Genomic DNA, 25913 nt, shown 5'->3' with positions numbered 1-25913 from the left:
TTTGAAAAAGCACTCATTTCTTCTCCAGGCTTAGAGTCAAGTTGGGGAAGTTATATTTGAATGATAGAGGAATGGTGCTCATATTTATCTATGTATTCCCTCTTCTGCAGTTTGGTCCCAGGTATAGAAGAGCAAGTGAGCAAGTGAGTGAGTGAGTGAGTGAGTGAGTTCGCACACTAAGAAATAAATGAGTAAACAAGGGAGCCCCCTAGGACGGGAAAAGTTGGAACCAGAACTCAGGTTTTTTTGCCCCTCAAGGAACCTCCCCTCCCCAGGAGCTGAATTCCAGTTCAGGGACGTGTTGTCTCTAGGCCTCTTTGCTGACAGTTCAAGTGGAGACTTAATCAACTTGGAAAAGAAGTGGGATGCTATTCTGTGTCCTGCACCCTCCCCCGACTTCAGTTACTGTTCTGCAGCCCAGATTCAGCAAGGGTTTCACTGATAGGCCCTTGAGAAGAATCATGCCACCTAGAGGCCCAATGGCGGAACTTCTTTTCCTAAAAAATGGTCCATGACTTGAATTCCAATTCCTTGAACCTGTAAGTACTGAGATACTCCCCGAAGGTGCTAACGTTTGAAGTGGAGTCTTCCGGTTAGGGGCTGCCCTCCCTGAGAGTTATGGGGTCACACTTTCTGAGGTGAAAGTTGAGTCTAAGCTGGGGAAGAGCCTCCCTCCTCTGCTTTCCACTGCCAGTCCCCAACTCTGCCAGGATAGAGTGAAGACAGGCTCAGCTCGCAGGGATTCAGCTACAGCTGCTGCTCTCTGATCCTCCCTCTCACCAAGAAATCCTCAGCGAAGCCCGGGATTGCCAGGCACAGGAAACAAGGCAGCTTTATTTTACATAATGCCTTCGGACAAACGGCCCCTAAAAGGCGGCGGGGGAGGCGGCTGTCAGGGCAGGAATGCACACACCTGTACCAGGGAAGGCTCCTTTGAATTCCTGCTGCTCCCCGGCCTCCTGGGGGCTTCGCCGCTGGCGGTGGGTGGGAGTTTGGCAGCCTGTGCCCCGGGGAGGGCTCCACCCAGACCTCCAAGTGGAGAGGCCACCAGCGGAGAGATGGCTCGCCAACCTATTTATAAAGTTCCACCAAAGAACCTTCTTCTGGTCTCCCACTGCCTCCCCACCTGCAGTTCCCACCCCTCCCCCACCCCAGACCCAATGGAAACAAAGCTTTCCAGAAAGAAAGAAATAGTTCGTTGGCAGACTCCCTCAGGGCCTTTCAGACATGGAATGGACCACAGTGTGCATGCAGCAAGACCTTTTCATCTTGTGGGCCTGAGTCTGTCAGACTGAGTCTTCATCCTAGTTGGTTTTTTTTTTCAATTTTATTGGGGAATATTGGGGATGTGTTTTTCCAAGACCCATCAGTTCCAAGTCAAGCTGTAGGTTTTTTTTTCAATCTAGTTGTGGAGGGCACAACTGAGCTTCAAGTCAAGTCGTTGTTTTCAATTTGGTTGTATAGTCGTTTTCACTCTAGTCGTGGAGGGCACAGCTCACTGGCCCATGTGGGAATCGAACCCCCAATGATAGTGTTATGAGCACTGTGCTCTAACCAACCAAGCCAACAGGCTGCCCTGCTGTTAGTTTTTCTTGGTTCTAAGTTTTTTTATCTGACAGATGAGAAAACTAAAGCCCAGAGAAGTGTGGGGACAGAGCCCCAGAAAGCAGTTTCCAGGCTCTCGGCCTCATGTGGAGAGGTGCTGGCTCAGATAGTGGATGGCCGTCAGCTGTAGCCATTAAGCCATTGGCCACTGATATAACTGCCGCGGCTACAGAGGGGAGCTGAGAGTGAAGGAGGAGACTGAAGGAGAGTAAGGAGAGTCGAGGACAGTTGGTCAGTTGGCAGCAAAGCGGACAGTAGGTCACACGTCGTGTAAACCCAGCCTCCAGTGAGACCATAGTGGTATGACTTCCCTACCTATGGCTCCGTGGGTGTTCCTTTTTGGCCTCACCATGTCCTGCGTTCTTATGTGGGGAGCGGGAGCAGAGACCCCGCAGGCCGCCCCGCCGGACACCCCGCACGACAAGAAGTTAAACAACATTCCTAGTCTCTAGCTAATCAGTGGCAGAGCAGTACTAGTATTTATTTACTTTCTATGACCTGTTTTATCAGAATTATTTCATAACAGAGCCCCAGTTGACCTTATCCGATTAGTAATGCTCATCAATCAATATTTTGGAAAGGCCACATAAAAGCCCCTGTAATGTGACTAGAGGGAAATAGCATGGTATTCTCTGACTGAACCTGGACTAGTCCTCAAGACAGTGGCCCCAGCCCCATTTGAAAGGAGAAATTGTGCATTTCCCTGCCTCATACCTGGACCAGCTGCCAATCTACAAAGGGAGGAAGTGAGGGCTAGACCCCCTGGGCTTCTCAGTCCTAAGTCAGGCTGGGCTTCAGCCAGAAGGTGGCCACGGTAGAAGTGAGAGATGTGTATTATGTAAAATTGTACAGGCTATATAGTTCTAGCAGTTGCTTTTCTTGAGATCTATACGGAAGATGCTTCTGAAAAGTTAAGGATAAGAGTATCCTTATCTCTGTGAATTGAGGACAAAGGGAGCTTTCTTCTCCTGGGTCAGGGCAAGCAGAAAAAAGAACTGGCACTCAGGGACCAAGAATCCTGGGCAGAGCCTGTCTTGGTTGAAGAAGACCCCAAGGAGGGAGAGAACCAGGGAGTCAGCAGGCCTCCTTGGCTCTGAGCCCTCTCTCCTAGAACGGGGAGGAGTATATCACCTCCACTGGGTCTCTGCAGCTAGAACAGAAAGAGCCAGGCTGCATTCTCTTGAACAAGGGCAAGTGCAGAATGAGAACAAGAAGGAGGAACAGCAAAGAAAGAGAGGGAAGGAGGGTAGGAGGAGACCAGATGGCTATGGACCCTCACCAGAACTCTCATTAGAGGAATATTTCTTTGAGCCAGAGAACACTGTGTGAGATGTGGTGAGCAGGTTGATGATGATGGAGTTGATCATGAGGGGTACCAAACAGGGGGCTCCAGCTGAAGCAGGGGACAGAGGGACTCGCTAATGGCTGAACACCGGCCTCCTTCCAGGGGTGTAGAAAATCCTGGGCTATAGTTCCCGCCCTCAGGCCAGCATAGCCAATCCTGTCTTCCAGCTGGGATGCCCATGCTGCATGATGAGACCAGGGGGAGAATATGATGGATGAGAGATTTCATCAGAAAATGATTCCGGATTTTTCTCATCTCTGAAAGGCTTCTGAGTGAACAGCAATATGACAAACCACAAAAGCTCCAAAGATGAAAACAGAAGTGAGCAAAAGAATCACTTTGGCCCCAGAACCAGAGACATTTGTCTATGTCTTCTGGGCCCAGTTGATTACTTGGTCAGGGGTCAGCTATGAAGCTTCACTGCTCTCATAAGGAGCAGAGGGCTCACAGAGGGCCAGGGGTAGCAATCTGAATATTGTATCCGAAGCAAGTCATATCTTTGAGTTCAGTGGCAGATTATATTTTCCAAAAATGGCCACAGCAGTGTTTTTAGTCTCATATGCCTTCCAGAATCCAACCAAGAAATGATGACTATTTCTCCTCCCCTTGAACCAAGGAAGGCCTTTGTGACTGCCTCAACTGACAGGCAGAAGTGACGATCTCTGACTTCTAAGGTTTGGTCCTTAAAGGTGATATGGCTGCCACCTGGCTTTCTCTCTTGGGACTTGGGAGCCCTGAGATGCTATTTAAGAAGTCCAGGTATCCTGAAATCACCATCTGGAAAGACTGTGTCTATGTCTAGTATGTCTATATCTATGTCTATGTCTCTGTCCATATCTATCTATCCGAGATGCTCAGAGAGCCCCAGATGTTCCAGTCCTGGGATGTTTGAATCTTCCCTGTCCAGGTGCTAGACATGGGAGTGAGTCATCTTCAGATGATTCCAGCCCCCACCCATCGGTCACTCCAGCTGATGCTGAATGGAGCAGAGATAAGCTGTCCCTGCCAAGCCCTGCCCAGACTGCAGACTCATTAAGTTTTGCAGTGGCTTACTGTACAGTATTAGATAATTAAAACAGACACTTGTTTCTTCACCTCATTTAATGCTGTCAATAACCATAAGAGACAGGTATCATCATCCATAATTTATAGGCCTTGTAGGTCACAGCAGGAGTTTGATTTCAATAAGTTAAGATAGAATTTTCATAATTGTGGTGCTGAACAAAAGGGGAATAAATGCACAGACATTCCTAGGAAGGAACTAGAGGTGAGCTGAGGACATACCACTGCTGATGAAAAGCATGCTCACTGTCCCTGTGAGTGTCAGGACTGGGCCTGATGCTGAGCCCTTTGTCTCTGTTTGCCTGCTAAATTGGAACCCTCTCTTCCACTGCTGGGGACACGGGGAAGAAACCATGTGCTTCCTTCCAAAATTAATTCCCAGCTCACAGGGTGCTCAACTGCTGAGAGTAGGGACTAAGAGCCCAGGAAGAGAGTAAAGGGAACTACAGTGCTTGTATTCATTTTCTGTTGCTGCAATTACAACCAGCTTAGTAGCTTAAAACAATACAAATTTATTATTTTACAGTTCTGGAGGTCAGAAGTAGGAGATGTGACTCATTGGATAAGATCAAGGTGTTGGCAGACCTGAATTCCCTTCTAGAGGCTCTATGGGAAAATTCATATCTTTGACTTTTCCAGGTTCTAGCAGCTGCTCTACATTCCTTGGCTCATGGCTCCTTTCTTTGTCTTCAAAACCAGCAATGGCAGGTCGAGACCTTCTCATGCTGCCAGCTCTCTTGTTATTCTGTCATCACATCTTCCTCTGACCACAGCTGGGAAAGGTTCACTGTTTTTAAGGACCCTTGTGACTATATTGGGCTTATGTCTCAGACTATTCAGGTCAGGACGCCATAACAAAATACCATAGAGAGAAGGAGGCTTATAAGGAACAGAAATTTATTTCTCACAGGTCTGGAGGTTGGAAGTTTGAGATCAGGGTGCCAGCATGGTCAGGTACTGATGAGAGCCCTCTCCCAGGTCGAAAACCTCTCATGGTGTCCTCACATGGTAGAAAGGGTTAGGGAGCTCTCCAGGGTTTCTTTAAAAAGGGGATTAATTCTATTCATGAGAACTGTGCTCTCATGACCTAACACCTTTCAAAGGCTCTACCTCCTAATACTGTCACCTTGGAGGGTAGTTTTCAACTATGGATTTTGGGAAACACAAATATTCAGTCCATAGCAGCCCACCTGGATAATCCAGGTAATCTTTCCAGCTTGAGATCCCTAACTTAATCACATGTGCAAAGTCCCTTTAGCCATGTAAAGTAACATATAGGCTCCAAAGAATAAGATATAAACATGTTTTAGGATCACTATTCTGTCCTACCACAATGTTAGTGAAAGGCTAAAATAAGGATAAACGTGGATGGGTCTGGGTTCTTCCCATTGGCACATCCAGAGATTTCATTGAGAAAATCCTCTGATAAACTTTTTTGTCTGAAGTTTTGTGCTTATTCAGGGATTCAGATGTAGATGATGAAAACCATCATCAATTATTGGGAACCCATCATGTGCCAGGTACTTTCCTATAACTACTACTACTACTTTGAGTAACAATAGTTTGTATTTATTGAGTACTTGCTCCATGCCAAACATTGAGAAGTGCTTTACATGTGTGGTGAGAAAGAAAAGTACTGACACGTTAGCATTCCTCCTCTTTTTCTCTCCTTCCACCAGATGAGTAAATGTTTGTCTCTGCTAACTTATCTTCCCCACGATTCCTACCATTCAAGAAGAATTTGGCCTTTGAAAACCATATCCGCAAGTTTTTATGGTATAAAATAGGAAGAATGAGTAAAGAGAGACCGCACTATTGCCGTGGAGCTTCCCTTCAACACCACTTGAGAAATGCCTTTCACAGTTTTTACATGTGGGATCTCCTCGGTGCCAGTTTATTAAGCTATAGTTTGCTCGATTTCCAGTGCACTGTGCTATGCTCCACTCTGTGAGCTGAGCATGAGACTCTGTAAACCACATTTCTGCTTTGCCAGCTGGCTCTCTATTAGGCCTTGCCCCCAAGGGTGTCAGAGGGAGACTGGAAGGCTGGAGGAGGGAAAAGGGATCTGCTCTTTCCTGTTTGCCCCTTATTTCTGTCAGCAGCATTTTCTCACCTTGGCAGCCTCAGTTGGTTCCAGTAGCAACAGTTGGTTTCTGTGGGCATTTTTCTCCCACATTCTCAGAATCAGCCTTGTTGTGTGCACTCAGAGAGGCCAGCAACTTATAGATGATGTGTCCTCCTCAGAATTTGAGTCCCAGCTACATAGGGTCTCTCCCCCAAGATTTGGAAGCACCAGCCCCAGGCCGGCAGTGCCCCTTTCTCAGACTTGCAAGTTCTAACAATCTCAACCTCTTCCAGTCCTAGGTCGTCACTGCTTCCTAGGGCTACGACTTTCGTGATACCTCAGTATGTCCTTTTTGCCTTTTCAGTTCTCCAATACCTGGTTAGCAATTCTTTATATTAAATTTTCCGTGATGAAATAAATAGTATGGTTTCTGGTTCCTCACTGAAGCCTGACTGATATATAAATGAATAACAGGAGTGGTCCTAAGAAACATATTTTCAAAAGTGACATTGTTCTGGTCTTATCCTTGAAACTGAATACAGTGCTGAGGTCCTTGCCAATGAGAAATGAGATGATGGCATGTAGTGGTAATACAAACAATCTAAATATCACCTGTGGTTGTTATTATAAAGTGCCCACTGACATTTGTAACACTTGGCCTTTATCATAGGGATGATGGCTACTAGGACTGTGGGGTAGGATCATGGCTACTGAATATACTGGAACGCTTATAGAAAGAAAATGGTAAGTTTAGATCTATAAACTTCCAGCTCAAGTTACAGTTAGAGAACTAGCAAGTGTCTATGGCAGCCTTAACAGAATATTCTTTCTTGTAGACACAGGACTGACTACCCTGAAAATGGGTGCAAATTTGAATTATATGGTTTGCAGAATCACTACGTATGTAGTAAGTCACAGGGTTAGCCAAATCTCTTATGTGAATGTTAGCATATTAATTGGGAAGGGTTAGGACTCTGAGATTTGGAAGGAGGTAGAGTTGCATGAAACTAAGAATATTGAAGCTCTAAGTCATTCTGAGCCTCCATTGCCAATTGAAGAAACTTGCCCTCTCATGGCTGATGAGAATAGCTTCTTCTTAAAGGTTCTATAACAATCCCAAGACCCATCTCAATGATCCTTTTTTTCTCCACCCAGGATTAGGGTCAGATCGCTGTATGCTCCAAGGAGAACAAGTACAAAGTTTGACTCATGAGCTTATAACAACTAGAAACTGCAAAATTTTGCTAATTCAAATGATCAGAGACATGAGGATTATATGTAGGAATGTATTCCAAGGAATGTATTCCAAATTTAGATCAGGCAAAATGTGGTATGAGGGTACTTTGTATTTAATGTGTTAGTTAGCTTGTATGCCTGGAGGTGGTTCCAACAGTGTACTTAGTTAGTTCATTGAATTTTGGATTCAACACAAGGTTTTTCAGTAAGTTTGAGATGCCAGAACTTCTATGACATAATGCAGAGGAATGAATACAAAGAGGATGGAATCTTGGAGTGGTTTTATCACGAGTGACCTGCGTGTGCCTCTCCCCCACTATATCTTCCTAAAAAGCCCAGAGGACACTAGCTTCACTATGAAATTGAAAAATGTGAGAGAAACACTAGTATTCTGACTCTGAGATAGGAGTGAGAATGGGATTTACCACCACTGAGATTTCAATAAGGTGATGGGATTTGGGTTAGCAGATACTAAGTGGCAGCATTTAACTACCAGACATAAGGTAGGCACATTCATAATAATGGGAATTTATAGTGGTGAGAAACAAAGGAGGAGTGATAATTAGAGTCTATTAATTTTAAGAGATTGTCAATGCAAGAAAGGGCTCTGCAGCAAGGCCAGTTTGCCAGGCAAACTGCTCTTTGGAGTTTTTAAGTCCTAGACTCTTTCAACGTCAATTTCTGCTGCATTGCCTTCTCTCCATCCATCTATTCCAATGATCTCATGGGAAGTTCCTTATGACCAGCTGACTGAGGAGATGAAAACTGTGGCCTCATTTACAGATTTTGCTACACAACATACCAATTGAAAATACATGGCTATAGGATTATAGCTCCTCTCAGGGGTGATTCTGAAGGACAACATCAAAGGACAATGCTCTTGGTGGGCAGAATTTTGAGTGGTATATTTAGATGTCCACTTTGTCTTGACTTAAGATGGCCAGAAACACAGATCTACATTGATTTATGAGCAGTTGCTAACAGTTTGGCAAAGTTGTTAGGATCTTAGAAAAAAAGGATTGAAAGGTAGTGATAGGAGTCTGGGGAAGAGGTATGTGGATGACTACTCAGAATGGGCACAGCATATGTCAATATTTATGTCCTTTGTGAGAGCATATCACAAGAGTATCTACTGCAGTGGAGGCGTTCAATAATCAAGAGGACAAAATGACATGTTTTGTGAATGGCAGTCAGCCTCTTTCCCAGCCTCCCCAGTACCCTCATGAACAAAGGGTCTATGGTAGCTGGGATAGAGGCTATGCATAGACTCAACAATATGGACATCTGTCAATAGCAAGGCTCACTTGGCTACTGCTGCCACTGAATATCTAATTTGACCTACACTCAGTCCTGATAAGGTAACATTTCCTGGGGAATTCAGCCAGTCACCTGATGGAAGATTGATTATCTTGAACCCCTTTCATCACAAAGGGGTCACAGATTTATCCTCATTGGAATAGGTACATGTTATGGGTAATAATATTTCTTCATCATCTGTGGAGATAAAGAATGCTTTATTCATGCTTATGGTATTCTGCCCAGATTCTAAGCAAGAAACTCATTTCTACGGGTATGAGCAAAAAAGTGGGCTCATACCCATAGAATTAATTAGCTGCTTAACCATTTACTTCATTACCCTGAAGCAACTGGCCAAGTAGAAAGATGGAATAGCCTACTGAAGCCTCGATTCCAATGCTAGTTGGGAGAAAATATCCTAAACAGATAGGATTATATCTTATAGAAAGACATATATGCTTTGAATCAGAGATCAACTTATGGTACTGTCTCTCTCATAGCCAGAATTCATGGGTCTGGAAATCAAGAGGTAGAAATGAGAATGGATCCTTTCATTATTTCATCTAATAACTCACTTGTAGAATTTTTGTTTTCCATCTTCAACATTTTGAGCTCTGTTTGTTTTGAAGTTTTTATTTCTCCCCCCCAAAAATGCTTCCACCAGAGGACACATCAGTAGTTCTATGGAATTAGTAGATGAAACTGCCACCTGGCAGTTTAGAGCTTCTCATGACAAAGACCCAACAGACAAGGAAAGGTGTTACTATCCTTTGTGGAAATAGGTCTCAATACCAAGGAAAAATTGCATTGCTGCTACACAACAGGGGCATGAAGAACTGTTTGGAACCTAAAAGATCCCCTGAGGTGTCTCTGAGTACTTCTGTGTCCAATAATAAAAGTCAACAAGAAAATTCCACAAAAAAAAAAAAAAAGGCAAGGGCACTGAAGATTCAACTTCCAAGAATGAAGATTTGTGTCACTCTAAACTAAGTAAAGGACCCTGACCAGCCGAAGATTGGGCTAATGGCAAAGAAAACAGAATGGGATAGTGGAGAAAGAAGTTCACAAATATCAACTAGAGCTTCATGATTATTTACAAAATCAAGACCACAACAGCTTCATTTGTTGTGTCACTTGTGTGTATGTGTACATATTAACTATTTTTCTCTTCTCTCTACTTTTCCTTATTTCATACAAGTTTTGTTAGAGGTTAACTTTACAATTTAGTATTTAGGCAATAAAATATTCAGATAGGATTTTGAATGAATTTGAGAATTAACAAGGGACTTGGCATCTCCTTATTTTGGGTAGTGAGAACATCATTGCTTATATGTGAATAGCTGTTGTGAGGAAAAAAATATAGAGTTGCCTCATTTTTGTATGAATGTTCCTATACGTGTAGAAGAGTGCTTAAAGGGGTGGACTGTATTAGTTAGTAAGTTAATGTCTCTCAGCTCTTTCTACACTTAGCTACAAGGTGCTGGGATTAGGACTCTGCAAAACACATTTCTGCTTTGCCTGCGGGGTCCCTGTTAGGTTCTGCCAATACACTAGAGCTTCCTTTCAGGGCTGGAGGTGGGAGAAGGGAGCTGCTCCTTCCTATTGGTTTCTGATGCTTGTGAGCATCACCCAGGGATGTTTCTTCATCCCAGCAGCAGCAGTTCCTTCCTGCGGCAGAAAGGGAACCTAGTTTGCAGTTTGTTTGATATTTGAAGAACAAGCCACCATTGTACCCACCACAAACATACCAGCCCTAGCCAAGCAGGAACATCTCCTCAAAGGCCTAAGTGTTAGTTCTGTGGGGTCACTTCTCTAAGTTTCTAAGTTTTAAATACGAGGTGTGATCAAACAATACGGTGAATGTTCAAATTAAAAAAAATTATTGCAGTAAAAGACACATTGCCATTAATGCCCCCTCAAAATACTCCCCTTCACTTTGAACACATTTATCCCATTGTTCTTGCCACTTTCTAAAGCAGTTGTTTAAGTCCTCTTTTGCGAGTGTCTTTAGTTGTGCTGTCATGGCTGCCTCGATGTCCTGAATCATTTTGATTTGGGGGAAGAGCCAGAAGTCGCATTGTGTCAAATCCAGTGAATAAGGTGAATGAGGACACACTGTAATGTTTTTATTTGACAGAAATTGTCGTATACCAGAAGTGATGTGTGACTCGGAGTGTTGTCATGATAGAGAGTGATTTACAGCACCTTCTCTTGATTGTAACTCTGACTGCTTCGAACAAGTTGAAACTTGTCACACACCGTTACTAAGGTTTGATGCACTGCTTCCTGTATTGAAGATCCCTGCCTTTCCATTGGCTAGCACTCGGCAGCAGCATTCACTGTCTTTTATGATCACAGTGGGCTCCGTGTCTCACATCATCTCTGGTACTGCAATTTCTATTAAAAAAAGCAATATGAAACGTCCTCATCCACCTTATTCACCGGATCTGGCACTGTCGACTTCTGACTCTTCCCCAAAGTCAAAATGACCATGAAAGGTAAATGTTTTGAATTGACTCAGGACATAGAGGCAGCCATGACAGCGCAACTAAAGAGACTCACGAAACAGGACTTCCAGAACTGCTTCAGAAAGTCACAAAAACAATGGGATAAGTGTGTTCAAAGTGAGAGGAAGTATTTTGAGGGGAATTAATGGCAATGTGTCTTTTAGTGTAATAAATTTTTATTTAAACATTCACCGTATTTTTAATCACACCTTGTATTTCAGACTATCCATTTTGTTCCCTGAGCCACACAGGTAGCAGCTGTCTACCACAGTTGCTATCTCTATATCTTAGTGTTACCTTTCTATAACCTAAGTAACATTTTATCTAGTTAACATCAGGTGGACCCCAATTTAACAATAATTCAACTTAAGATTTTTCAACTTTACCACGGTATATTTTCAGCTGTGTATGTTAGTGGTGAGTACTCATACAACCATTCTGTTTTTCACTTTCAGCATCAGTATTCAATAAATTACATGAGCTATCCAACTCTGTTATAAAATAGGCTTTGTGTTAGATGATTTGTTTCTAACTGTAGGCTAATGTAATTGTTCTGAGCACATACAAGGTAGGCTAGCTAAGCTATGATGTTTAGTAGGTTAGGTGTGCTCAATGCATTTTTGACTTAAAGATATTTTCAACCCACAGTGGATTTATTGAGATGTAACCCCATCGTAAATTAAGGAGCGTCTGTCTTCCTTTATATTTATTTATGTAATGGGGGTGGTTTTGTCTCCTGATTAGACCTTGACTAATACAGAACTTTGGCCCGTTTGAAATTTTGTAGTAACCAGGGCTGGTCCCAAGTTTGTATCTCTTTTCTGTCTATACTCTCACCGTAGGTAATGTAGTCTGTGGCTTTAAGTCTTATTTATACACTAATGACTCCTAAATTCATACCTCTTGTCCTGGCCTCTCAGTAGAATTCCAGACATATATTTTATTGTCTACTTGATATCTCCACTTGACAATTTTATAAGTATCTCAAAGTTAATGTAGCTACAACACAACTCATGGTTCTCTATATCTCCATACCACCTACTCAAGCCTACTCCCATCCCCTAAGTTTTCTCCACTGCAATTAATTACACAACTATCCAGCCAGTTCCTCAAGTAGAAAAGCATAGAAATCAATCTTGATTTCTTTCTTTCCCTTACTCTCTACATCCAATCCATCAGCAAGTTCTAATAAAGATGTTTCAAAAATATACCTCGATCTGTAACATATTTCTATATCTCACCATATCCTTCACTATCACTCTGGTTCAAGCACCATACTCCCTAACCTGGACATGTGCAATAGCCTTCTAAAAGGGATCCCATCCTTCTTCCATTCTGTGGATCCCCTATACTCCATCCTCTCTACAGTAGCCAGGATGATCTTTTAGAAACATAAATCAGCATTTAATTCTTCTAAAGCTTTCTCAACACACATATTATAATCCTAGTCTACAAGACCTCACCAAATCACATCCCTGTTCATCCCTCTGAACCATCTCGTGCCACACCCTTCCTGCCTTTCCTCCTGAGGCTGATACATTTGTGAAAGTCCTAGAGCTGCATAGCAAAGATTATGAGCCTACATAGCGGAAGATGTATAGACAAAACTCTAAGGCTCGACTTCTCAGGGGCTGGTGCATGTGAGTCTCAGTCATAATGAACTGAGTATGTGCTGCTCCTTCCCACCCTGACCTGCAGTCCTCTTTAAGATGACTGTAGCTCCTGGAGATAAACCCCTCCAACCCACCTCCACTCATCCCATAGCACCTCATTACAGACTCAACACCCGACAAGTCTCTTTCTACCAATTCCAAGGGAATTGAAGCACAGAGGGAAACAGACAAGCTGCTTACCTATGTCCTATGTCATGCCTTGGCTCCTGACTTCTGCCATTAAAGCTTTTGTCAGAGTTGATAAAATAAACTCTCTGGGTTAGAGTACAGGTTGTTTTGGCTCTGGCTGTTGCAACTTGAAACCTTACCCAAGTTTCCAGCAAAAGATCAGGGCACAGAAGAGAGCCTGTGGGTTTCTTTCTTCTGTCAAGAATTATCCTCTTTAGTAATTGTGGTTGTTCAAGTGAAGTTAATAACGAGATAATAACTAGATACATCCGTTTCACTTTGTATTGGAGATATAAGCAGGAAGATCTATGTCAGTTGCTCTGTCAATCAATCAGGAATCATTAGGGAAGTTTAAAATAAAGAAAAAGAAAAATGTCCAAGCTCTGTTTCAAAACCATGGCATCGGAATTTTCTGGGCTGGAGAGATTTTTACGTGAAATTAAGTTTTAAACACTTCATGGATGATTCTAATGCACATCTTGGATAAGGTCAGATGCTTTACAAGGCTTCCTGCGAGTGACTTAACTGTTCCCTGCCCTCAAAGATGCCACAAGAAACTCTAATTAGAATCATAGATTTAGCAATTCCCATCACAGCTTTTCATTTGAAGGTTGAGGAAAAGAAGCCAAGAGAGGTAAGCAACTGTCATCCTCGGCTCACACAGCTTTCTAGTGGCAGAGCCAGTGCCTCAGCCCAGGTCTCTGGATAAATGGTGCAGAGGGAAGGCAGAACTTATTATGGCACAGTTATTCTTTAATGAGAGAAAGAGAGAGAGAGAGAGAGAGAGAGAGAGAGAGAGAGAGAGATTGGACTTCCAGCAGTAAGGAAAATTCTGAAGAGGGCTTTAAAGGAGGAAATGAATATGGATAGTTTGAAGGCAAGGCAGGCCTGGAGAGGGTCAGTATGGAAGGAGGAGCAAGGGCACCCATCATCCTCACCCTTCATCCCACCCCATCCCTACCTCTACAGCTATGATGGATTTTCCCAATGAAGGTAAACTACCTGGCAGGCTTGCTGGAAGAATGGGAGGGTAACATCTGGTGAGGGTTAAAAATAGAAAGTATTATTGGGCTTTTAGAGGCTGCTCACTTGAAAGAAGAACATAAATCATTTTCTTGCCCAGAGCCCTTATCTGCTCTTTATGCCTTTGACGGTGGGTGTGCAGCAGGTGGGGATACAGAAGAGGGTGGTGAGGAAATGTCTCCTCAGTGGAAATCCCCTCTTGGTCATGTATCCATTTGAGGGAGTTGGGGTTGTATCCATCGGGTCTACATGGGGGAACATCTCAAAGAATAACAGAGAAAAAGACATGAATGAGTCAGAGAGACACCCGCTGATACAATGGTGAAAAACGAAAGTCCTACAGGGTGGGAGGAAATAAGAAAAAGGAGAAGAAAAGAATGAAATGGGGTCTATCATACTCCAAGTCCATTTTATATGCCTCCCTGAAATTTTCTGTGACCCTTTGGTTTTCTGGACCCCCTGGCTCATGCTTCTATCTTGGGGCTTAGCCCCTTTTGGTGCCCAGTGCTTATGATGAGGGGAGGGGCCAGGGGACCTCTGGTAGTCTTCAGTTATCTACTCATAACCAATGGGAACCCCAAAGAGCTTCCGATACTTTGACTTCTCCCCCAGGCTGGAAACCTGGCATTCTCCTTGACATCCAGCCCCACCCTCCTGCAAGCAGCCAGGCTGATGCGATTTTCTTTTAATGTGCCTCCCCTCTTAGCACAAAGCCTCTATTCTGTTCAACTGATATCCTGCTCCTCTCCCTACAGTCAACATTTCTTTAGGCCTTAATCCCTTAAAACCCCCTTAAACAACTCAAAAGCAATAAAGAGATCGTTCTTGGTTACATTTCTCCCTTTTGCTTTGTTCTTTCTAAACCTGTTCTCAGATTGCAGGCCAGAAGGTCTTTGTGTGAATGTTGACTCATCTCCTTCATTCTAATGAGGTCACTGACAGCATAAACTGGGCGGCTGGCTGCTCCTGGATTGGGTGTTAGGTAACGAAGCTGTCTGGCGAAGGGACTGAGCTTCCTGGAGGAGAAGAGAGGGAGGGGGCCCATCTGGGCCTGGGACTTTGCAACATCAGTGACTCCAAGTGGCCTAAAGGTGTGATCTTTAATACTGCAGGAGTGCTTATCCCCCCGTGACTGGATCTCTTCTGTTCATGGCTCCAGTCCCCAAGCACCTACACCTGGAATGAAGTCACCAATCTGTCTCCTGTTGATTTCCTCACTCTCTGGGGTTCATGTTATATCCTCACGTGGAAATACATATGTTACGCATTAAACTACTTAATTTGATATCTTATCACAAAGATGTTTGATAGAAATTAGCTGTGATAGACTTTGATGAAGAAAAAGAAGTAAGGCTTTGGCATAGCCAAGAAGGACAAGCCTTGATCAGGTGAAGGAATAGAAGATCCAGCCTCTGGATCAGGCTGTCTCTGGCAGCCTGGGGCGGGACACCTGCTAGTGAGTGGTGGATTTGAACAAACCCACTGCCTCTCTGAATCCAGGAATCTCATTTGTAAATGAAGAAAATAGAATGCTGTTTGGTTAAGTGATATTAGCAGTTATAGACAAACAACAAAGGAATGGAATGGATCAATATGTTGACTATTAAGTGGTAATTGATAGGTCAGATAATGAAGCAAACTATGAAGGGAGTGTTACTGCGTGGATGGTGTGTATGTGTGTGTGTGTGTGTGTGTGTATGTGTGTGTACACATGAATGGGCATAATTAAATTAATTGTAATCATGCAGTCTAGAGATAAGTAGCCATGAGGACAGGGAGAGAAGCAGGAATGGGGTGGTGGAGAAAGAGAAGGGCAAAATTCTACTCAAATCAAGCAATTGATTGATAAAGGTGGTTAGTATATAGTGTAATATAACACACATATACTCTTTTACATACACATATACAGGCACATGCATATGGTTTCTTTTTCTTTTTAAATTAAATTTATTGGGGTGACGATGGCCAGCAAAAATTACACAAGTGCACAACTCCACAGTACATTATTTACACATCACACTGTGTGCTCACCACCCAGAGTTATTTCTTCCATCACCATATATTTGGCTCCCTTAACACTCTTCTACCTGAGATACAGGTTAATACACAGAGCTTTATCTTATTTTGGAGATGTTTTTCAAGCCCACATCTTTTCACACATCGCATTTACCCAGTCTGTTCATCCATTCATCCTTTGCATATATAAATATAAATATAAATATGCACATACATCCCCCTCCCCTCTTACCCTCTGTTAACCACTAAACTATAGTCTGTGTCTACATGCATGTGATATCTATATTATATATATCTTTATATATATATATATATGTATATATACATATATATATACACACATATATATATATATATATTTATATATACAAAGGATGAATGGATGAACAGATTGGGTAAAGATGATGCATAAAAAGATGTGGGCTTGAAAAACATCTCCAAAATAAGACGAAGCTCTGTGCATTAACCTGTGTCTCAGGTAACATCAACCTGGACAACACTGATTTCTAGTCCATGAACATAATACGTTTACCCACTCACTTAAGTCTTCCTTTTGTGATGTTTCATAGTTTTCAGAATACAGATCTTTCACATCTTTCATGAAATTTATTCCTAAGTATTTTATTTTTTAATTTTAGTTTACATGGTGTCATTTGTTAATTTCACTTTCCAAGTGTTCATTCCTACAACAAAGAAATGCAAGAGATTTTTATATTCACATTGTATTGTACTATCTTGCTAAATTATTAGTTTTCCTAGCCCATATGTAGCCTCCTTAGGAATCTTTTAGTATGCATTTATGTTTTCAGCCAATGAAGAAAGGTTTACGTCTTTCATTCAAGTTTTTATAACTTTTATTTCTTTTCTTTATTGGCTGAAGAATCTAGGACTTCCAATATTATTGTAAATAGAAGTAGTTAGAGTGGATATACTTTCCTTGTTGTTAATACTAGGTAGAAAGCATTGTGATTTCATCATTGACTATGATGTTAGATGTAAGTTTTCACCAATGCCCTTAATCAGATTGGGAAATTTTCCTTTTATTCTTAGTTTGGTGAGGATTTTTATGATGAACACATATTGAATCTTTTTTTAAATGGTTTTTCTGCAGCTATTCAAAAGATTATATGCTTTTTCTCCTTTATTCTACTACCATGGTGCATGACATATTTTGGAATTTCAAATATTAAACCAGTCATTCTATTCCCAGAAAAAAATCATACGTTATCATGATGTGCTATCCGTTTCATATCTTGTTACATTTAATTTACTAAAATTTTGTTAAGGATTTTTGCATCTATGTTCATGAGGTTTAATTTGTTTATAGTTTTCTCTTCATATGATGTTACTGTCTATTTTTACTATTAGTGTAATGCTGACCACACAAAATTAATTGGTAAGTTCTCTCCTCTCTATTATCTATAGAGTTTGTGTAGGATTCTTTTCTAATGGTTGATAGAATGCAAAACTAAATAGGCCTGGGGTTTTCATTGTGGGAAGATTTTCAATCATGCAATCAAAAAGTTTACATGATATTAGGCTATTCAAATTTTCTATTTCTTTTTGAGTAAGTTTTGGTAAATTTGTGTCTTTCAAGAAACTAGTCTATTTACCCAAGTTTTCAATTACATTGGCATAAAGTTTTAAAAGTAATATTTTATCATCATTCTAACATCTGTGGAATATACAGTAATATCCTCTCTTTCATTCCTGATATTGATAACTTATGTCTTCTATTTTTCTTGACTACATAAACTTTTATCAATTTTATTGACCCTTTCAAAGAACAAAAAGAACAGGCTTTTAATTTTATTGATTTTCTCTATTGTTCATTATGATTTTCATTGAGTTCTGCTCTTATTTTTATAATTCCTTCCTTCTATTTATTTTGAGTTCAATGAACTCTTCTCTCTCTAGTTTCTTAGGATGGGACTTAAATGATGTACTTTAGGTCCTTCTTTTCTGAAATGAGTATTTAGTTTAATACTGTATATTTTCCTTGAAGCATAGCTTTAGCAGCATCCACATATTCTGATTTGTTATATATTTGTATTTATCATTTAGTTCAAAATAGTTTCTAATTTCCAATGTGATTACTTTTTCAACTCATAGATTTTTTAGAACTGTGGTTCTCAGCTACAGTACATTTTTATGCCCCACTCTCCAAGGAATATTTAGCAATGTCTAGAGACATTTTTGGTCGTCACAACTGGAGGGGTACAACTGGCATCTAGTGGGTAGATCCAAGGATGCTGCTAAGCTTCCTACCATGTATGGGACAGCCCCCAACAACAATTTTCTGATATACTTGTGTAACTCTGATATAAAAGCGTGTTGTTTAATTTCCCCAAATATGGGTTTTTCCTAATTATTTTATTGTTATTGATTTCTAATTTAATTCCATTGTGGTTAGAGAAATAGTTAATATGATTTTAATCTTTTAAAATTTATTGAGACTTGTTGTATGGCCCAGTGTATGCTCTATTCTGGTGAACACACCAGGTGCACTTGAAAAGAATGTGTGTTCTGCAGTTGGTGAGTGTAATGTTCTATATATATCAGTTAGGTCAAAGGTGTTGATAGTGTTGTTCATTTTGTCCGTGAGTTTGCTGATTTTTATCTGCCTGATTTATTCATTACTGAGAGAGAAGTATTAACATCTCTAAATATGATAATGGAATTGTCTTTTTCTCCCTTCAATTTGGCAAATTTTACTTCAGCTATTTTGAAGTTCGTATTCACCTTATTTTGAAGGTGCATGTACATTATGATTGTTAAGTCTTCCTGACTCATTGACATTTTTATTATTATGAAATGCTTCTGTTTATCTCTGGTAGTAATTGCTGTCTTGAAATATATTTTATGTGATATTACTATAACCACTTCAACTTATTCTGCTTATGTTTGAATAGTATATGCTTCCTCATCCATTTACTTTCAACCTCTGTGTGTCTTCTAAAGAAAGCATATAGCTGGTGTCTTAGTCAGCTCAGGCTACCATAATAAAATACCATAGATTGGGTTGTTTAAACTATAGAACTTTGTCTTCTCATTGTTCTGGAGGCTGGAAAGCCCAACATCAAGGTGCTGGCTTGTTCAGTTCCTGGTGAGGTCTCTTCCTGGCTTTCAATGCCAACTTCTTGTTGTGTGTTCACATGGTGGAGAAAGAGTGAACCCTTTGGTATCTCCTCTTATAAGGACAGTAGTCTTATAGTATCATAGCTCTACCCTTATGACATCACTTAACCTTGATTATTTTCTTACTCCAAATATAGCCACAATGGGGGGTTAGGGCTTCAACATATAAATTTTTGGGTGGACACAATTCAGTCTATAGCAGTTCGGTCTTGCTTTTTTTAATCCATTTAGATAATTTCTGTGTTTTAATTGAAGTTTCAGTTCATTAACCTTTCGTGTAATTATTGATATATTTGGGCTTGGGTTTATCATTTTATAATTTGTTTTCTATGTCTCTGTTTTTTGGTTTTCTCTTCTTCCTTTCCCATGCCCCTCTATTTTGCATTACTTGAATATATTTTAAATTTCCATTTTAATTTTTTAAATTGGTTTTTAAGTTATACTTCTATGCACTACTTTAGTGTTTGTTCTGGGATTATAATATACATTTTAATCTTCTCACAGTCCACTCTCAATTACTGTTTTCCTACTTCATGAAAAAATATAGAAACTTTGCAACTATATTATAAGTCCCTATTTCCTTAACCTCCCTCCTTTGTGTGATAGCTGTTATATGTTCTCTATCTACATAGGTTACAAATCCTACAAGAAAATGCAATAATTTTTGCTTTTAAGCCATATGTATCATAAATTAAGAGAATAAAAGCCTTTACTAACAATAAACTTTAATTTAAAAAAAGAGAATAGAAGCCAACATTTAGTCTTTTTTTAAAATCCAGATATTTACCATTTCCAATGCTCTCTATTCCTTTTTAAGAATGTTTGTTTACATCTGATAATATCTTCATTAAGCATGAAGAATTACTTTTTTCTTTTGTGGGCATCTACTGGTGAATAAATCTATATTTTACCTTCATTCTTGAAGGATATTTTGTCTGGATATAAAATTCTGGTTTGGCAGGGTTTTTTTTTTTCTTTAATTACTTTAAAGATGGTTTTTCACTGTCTGCTGGTCTTCATAGTTTCTGATGTTCTAATTTGACATCTTTTTCTTGGTTTTCTTAGACTTCCAACAGTTTAACTATGATATGCTTTGTGTGGCCTTTTCATGTTTATCCTGTGATTATCTTGAATCTGGAAATTTATGTTCTTCATAAAATTTGGAAATTTTTAGTTCTGATTTCTTCAAATATTTTTATGTGATTTTTTTTTCTCTGCCTTTTTTTCCTCCAATTATACATATATTATGCCATTAGCTATTATCTAACAATTACCTAAGTTTCTATTCTTTTTTTCAATCTTTTTTCCTCTGGTATTTTTTGTTTGTTTGTTTTTTCATATTTGATGTTTATTGATCTATCTCAAGCTCACCTACCACTTCCTCACTTTGGCTAAGTCCATCATGAACTTTTAAATTTTAGATATTGTATATTTTGGTTGTAGAATTTCCTTTTATACATTATATTTTTCTGCTGAGATTTCCTCTTTTCATTTGCTGTGAGCATATTTTGCCTTATTCATTAAGGATAATAATACCAATAATTTAAAAATCCCTTAGAGGGAACATCCCTTACTAAATGAATGATGGAAATTGGTATATGATACTCCAATTCCTTTGCCTCTCGAGGTCATGACTATGAGGCATAAGCTTGACACTGGCTCTAGAGTTCCATTGTCATTAAATTCCAGTTACCCACAGTAGTAGTTGGCCTGATAAGACACTTTTACTGGCTGTCTTCCTGTCCTTATTTGACTGCCTCACTCCCCAACTGGTGTTTCCTTCACCAACAAAGTAATCCATTGGCTCTTGAACCTTTGTTTTAGGGTCCATTTCTAGGGCAACTCAAACTAAGATGGAGTTGTTGAAGAGCACTGTCTGTAATCCTTGCTATACCAAGTATAGTCTGCAGACTGGCAGCATCAGACACCACCTGGGGGCTTAATCAAAAAGCAGAATCCCAGGCACCATCACAATCTTCCTGAATTATAATCTCCATTTTAACAAGATCTCTGGGTAATTTGTGTGCCCATTAGTTTGAAAAACAGTGGTCCAAATAAAATCTATTTTTTCAAATCTGCTGAGACTTGCTTTATGACTATGTGACATATTTTTATAATGTTCTATTTGTGCTTGAAATGAATGTATATTTTCTAATGTTTGGGTATAAATTTCCATATATATTTTTTTGATCCAACCTCATTAATTGTGCTGTTCACGGCTTCTACATTTTTGCTGATTTTTCTTTTGTCTGTTTAACCTACAATTTACTGAGAGATATGTATTGAAACCTTCCAATATAAAAATGATTTGTCAGCTTCTCCCTGTAATTTTATCATTTTTTAATATATACATATATTTGAGTATCAAGTGCTTATTAATGTATTGTTTTATATTATTGGTGAATTGAACCTTTTATCATTACATAGTGATCTCTACTCTTAGTGCTTTTTGTCTTAAATCATATTGTTATAGTAATATAAGCAAACTTGCTTTCTTTAGGTTAATATTTCCTTTTAATTCCTTTTACTCTCAGCTTTTATTTTTTTATTTATTTATTTTTTAAATGCAGCTTGTTCTTTTTTTTTTTTTTTTTTTAAAGATTTTATTGGGGAAGGGGAATAGGACTTTATAGGGGAACAGTGTGTACCTCCAGGACTTTTTTCCAAGTCAAGTTGTGGTCCTTTCAATCTTAGTTATGGAGGGTGCTGTTCAGCTTAAAGTTGTTGTCCTTTCAGTCTTAGTTGTGGAGGGCGCAGCTCAGTTCCAGGTCCCGTTGCTAGTTACAGAGGGCACAGCCCACCATCCCCGTGCGGGAGTCAAACCGGCAACCTTGTGGTTGAAAGGACAATCTCCAACCAACTGAGCCATCCGGGAGCTCAGCGGCAGCTTAGCTCAAGGTGCCATGCTCAACTTTAGTTGCAGGGGGCGCTGCCCACCATCCCCTGCGGGTCACGAGTTGAACCGGTGTGGTTGAGAGCCCACCGGCCCATGTGGGAATTGAACCGGCAGCCTTCAGAGTTAAGAGCATGGAGCTCTAACCGCCTGAGCCACTGGGTTGGCCCCAGCTTTTATTTTTTAAGCTTGAGATTTGAACCATAAGCATTATATCATTGATGTGAAAATTATTCTGATCTTTTGCTATTTTTGAAGTTTGCCATTGTGCTTATAATTTCAAGGAATGTTTCTAATTTCTTTTGTTTCCTGTGTTACATTTATTCCCTCAAGATTGGTTGTTTTGAGGGAAAATTTTGGTCCTTATGGTCCTTGTGTTTCCTATTGTTGGCTGTTAGCAAGTATCTGGTAATCCTTGGTTATCTGTTCATATTTCTAAATGAAGGACTGTTGATATTTGTAGCTAGATCAATTTCCTCTGCCATTGTTCAAGTATGTTTCCCCAACAGATCTCAACCTTGAATGGGGAGGCTGAGTAGGCAATGCTTATGGAGAATGTTGTGGAGAGCAGCACGTTGACAGGCAGTTAGGAGCCCACCCAATTGTCAAAGAAAGACTAGCTTTACCCTACAACAGGAATACCATGATGTATTTTCTTCCTGGGAAGAGCTGAGTATCTCTCAGTTTCTGCACATCTACCATGGGTGTGCAGGATTACCTGGCTTTGCTTTGCTTCTTCTGGCACTATCACCAGGTCTCAGAGCCTCCTTCAGCTGGCCCTCCCATTCCTTCAAGAGCCATTCTAAGGGCTTTACCTGCAGATGATGACTCCATGGGATGCTCTGAGCAGGAGGGGGCTGCACAGGTGATTTTTAACTAGTTAGCCCAGTGATCACCACTGGACAGCCCTCCTGTTCTCTGTACTTTGAGACTAAGAGCTGGCGTTTCCCTGGGGACTCCTTTAAAAGAGCATTCTTCCAAGGTTGCTGGTTCGATCCCCTCATGGGCCACTGTGACTTGTGCCCTCCTTAAAATACATAAGTAAATTAATTAATTAAATAAAAATAAAAACATTTTAAAAAATAAAGGATCATTCTTCACTAAAATTGCTGTTTCAGATGTGTTTTCTCCACGAAATATCACATCTATTTTCTAATTTTCACCAGTCTCTTAAAATATGTGCACTGTTGATGGCACCACATTTTATTTTCCAAGGCTATTATAAATTTATTATTTTAATATGCAGTTAATTAATTTATTTAAACACATATGTTCAGCTCATTACTTTGAACTCAATAATTATCTCTTTCTGAGTTTAGATTTGTAGAGTCCAAATGAATTTACCTTATAGTAAATTGTCCGTTCTATTTCTCTACCTCAACAAGATATAACTCTTAATTTAAAGAATTATTTTGAGTACCCTATTAAATTATTTTAATAACTCTATGTTAAAAAGATATTTTTATATCTTTTATAAAAGAAGAAAAACAAGCATGTTTGTCCCCTTTTCAACTAAAATAATTATTCCTATTAACAGACCTATTTTGGGATATTTTGTTGCAATTCAATTAGTCACATATCTTTCTCATCTTACAGCATTTTACTTTTGGTTTGTTTGTTTGTTAATTCTTCTATGTATCTGGGGCTTTTATTTTTTTTACGTGGTAGTAACAACAACTGAAATTTATCCATCACTTACTATATAGACTTTTTTCTAGTCTCTTTTTGTGTTTTGTTTTATTTTTTAATTTTTAAAAAATTTAACGTGTTTTGTGTATCTATGAGTCTGTTTCTGTTTTGTTTTGTTTGTTCATTCCACACACAAATGAAATCATATGGTATTTATCTTGGTCTGTCTGGCTTGTTTCACTGAGCATATTATCCTCTAGGTCTGTCCATGTTGTCACAAATGACAAGATTCCATTCTTTTTTATTTTTTTTAAGTTTTAAATTTTACCTTTTAATTTTTGAATTGTAAGGATTCTTTTTCCTTTTTTGCTCTTCTCATCTAGTCAGAATAAATACTTTAAATTCCTTTTCCATTTTCCCAAAGGTAGAGGAGATGAGGGAAATCACCATCACTTTCTGTACATTATGACATTTGTGAAACCTTATAAATTTTCTAAAACACAATGTCCCCAACAACTTAGCTTTGTGAATGAAGAGATACCAATTTGGCATTTTGTCTTCCATTGCTAAAGTTAATGAAAGCTGAAATTTACATCTAATAACTAAATTGTATAGCCTAATCAATACTCTGGAAATTTTCTTAGAAAACTTCAATCACCAGCTTGTTTCTGTGCTTTGTTTAAAAAGCATGTTCTTTTAGCTAGAACACACACTTTGGAGAAAAAGGAATCTACTCACTTTAACAGAATAATTGAGTTCTGCAGAAAGAGACTTTAAGTGGTTCCAAGACAAATAGGCAAAAATACACAAGTTTCTCAAGGCATGCACTTCTGTCCAGGCTGCTCAGGATGAGCAACCTTCAAAAGCAGAATCCTGTGATTCTATGCCCTTAGGCTGAGTTTCCCTGGAGCTGTTCCTTGCTCTACACAGGGTACTCTGCAGGTGGGTCCACACAGCACTAGACATTTTCTATCTGAACTATTTTCACCAGATTCTTTAGTGTCTTTCCAAGAGATGCTAAATGGAAGAGAGGGCCCTGTTCCATTCCATTCCTTTTCTTGGTCTGGGATATGGCTCTATGTGTGCACCAAAAGAGACAGAAACTTGGGGGTGGGGGGAGGGCAGGTAATCTTCTCAGTCACTCAGGAGAGGGAGGGGAAGTATGGAAGACACTTTTTCCTCTTACTGTAAAGTAATAACAACAAACAGCATCCTAACCTCTCTGCTGGGAAATGGTGCTGCTGTTTACAGATAAACAGAGACGTGCTGCTTGTTAGAATCCCAGTAACAAGATTCAGTCAGAAGATTGAAAATCCAATTGTGTTTACAGATCAGCAGTGACATGCCAATGTCATGTTGGTGGCGGAAGGCAAAGGTCATGTTTACTGCAAGCAGAGGTGCCCTGAGCTGCCACAGGGCTGCAGGCAGGGATCTATCCTAAGGAGGCCTGCGCAGCTGTGAACCTGCAGTCGCCCGGATGCACAAGGCCTCCTACCTCAAACCACCGGTGTAGGATTGCGGAAGTGAAGCCCTGAGACTATTGTGCATCACAGCGGGGAAGCACCTCCGGGGCTAAAATGGGCCACCTTGGCTTTATGAGCTGGCTCTGAATTTTCCAGTTCACAGAGACTTTGCTTCTGGTTGGGGAAGACCCCTTTCTAAAAAATAGACCACAGCAGCAGAATCATCTCTTCCTCGTATCCATATTACTGTGATTGCTGTAGAACAAAATCTCCTTCCTCCTGTAAAGACAGGGACCTACTGCACTGTGAGTCAGACCCTCTGAAGGCAGAAGGGTGCATTGGTTATCAATGCCTCCTCTGCAGTTAGAGACCCGAGACCATCCTGGCTCAGCCACTGCTTTCGCTGTAACCGTTGCTTAAGGTCTCATAATCCAAGTTTCGTCATCCATAAAATCAGAATAAAATGGATCATCTGTTAGGATTAGAAAAAGGATTAACAGAATTAATAGACGGGGAGTGATTTCCAACGTTCCTGGAGGTAAGTACTCAAATGGTAGCTGTTGTTATTACAAGGAAAATTGAGGGTGAGAAAGCCTTGTACCTAAAAGAATTAGTTATAAATTAGTGATTCATAGAGAGTTTTAACAGGTCAGGAAAACAGTCCAGCTGATCTGTGCTTTGGCTTCTCAGCTGGAGGGCTATACAAAATGGCAGCATGGAGGTAAAAAGGTAGGGTGATCAACTCATGCCGATTTGCCTTGGATTTTTACTGTCTCATGTCCTGGAAAAGTCCT

This window comes from Rhinolophus hipposideros, assembly GCF_964194185.1.
Source record: "Rhinolophus hipposideros genome assembly, chromosome: 12".
NCBI lineage: Eukaryota > Metazoa > Chordata > Mammalia > Chiroptera > Rhinolophidae > Rhinolophus > Rhinolophus hipposideros.
The sequence above is the reverse complement of the archived record's forward strand: the minus strand, read 5'-3'. Positions refer to the sequence as shown.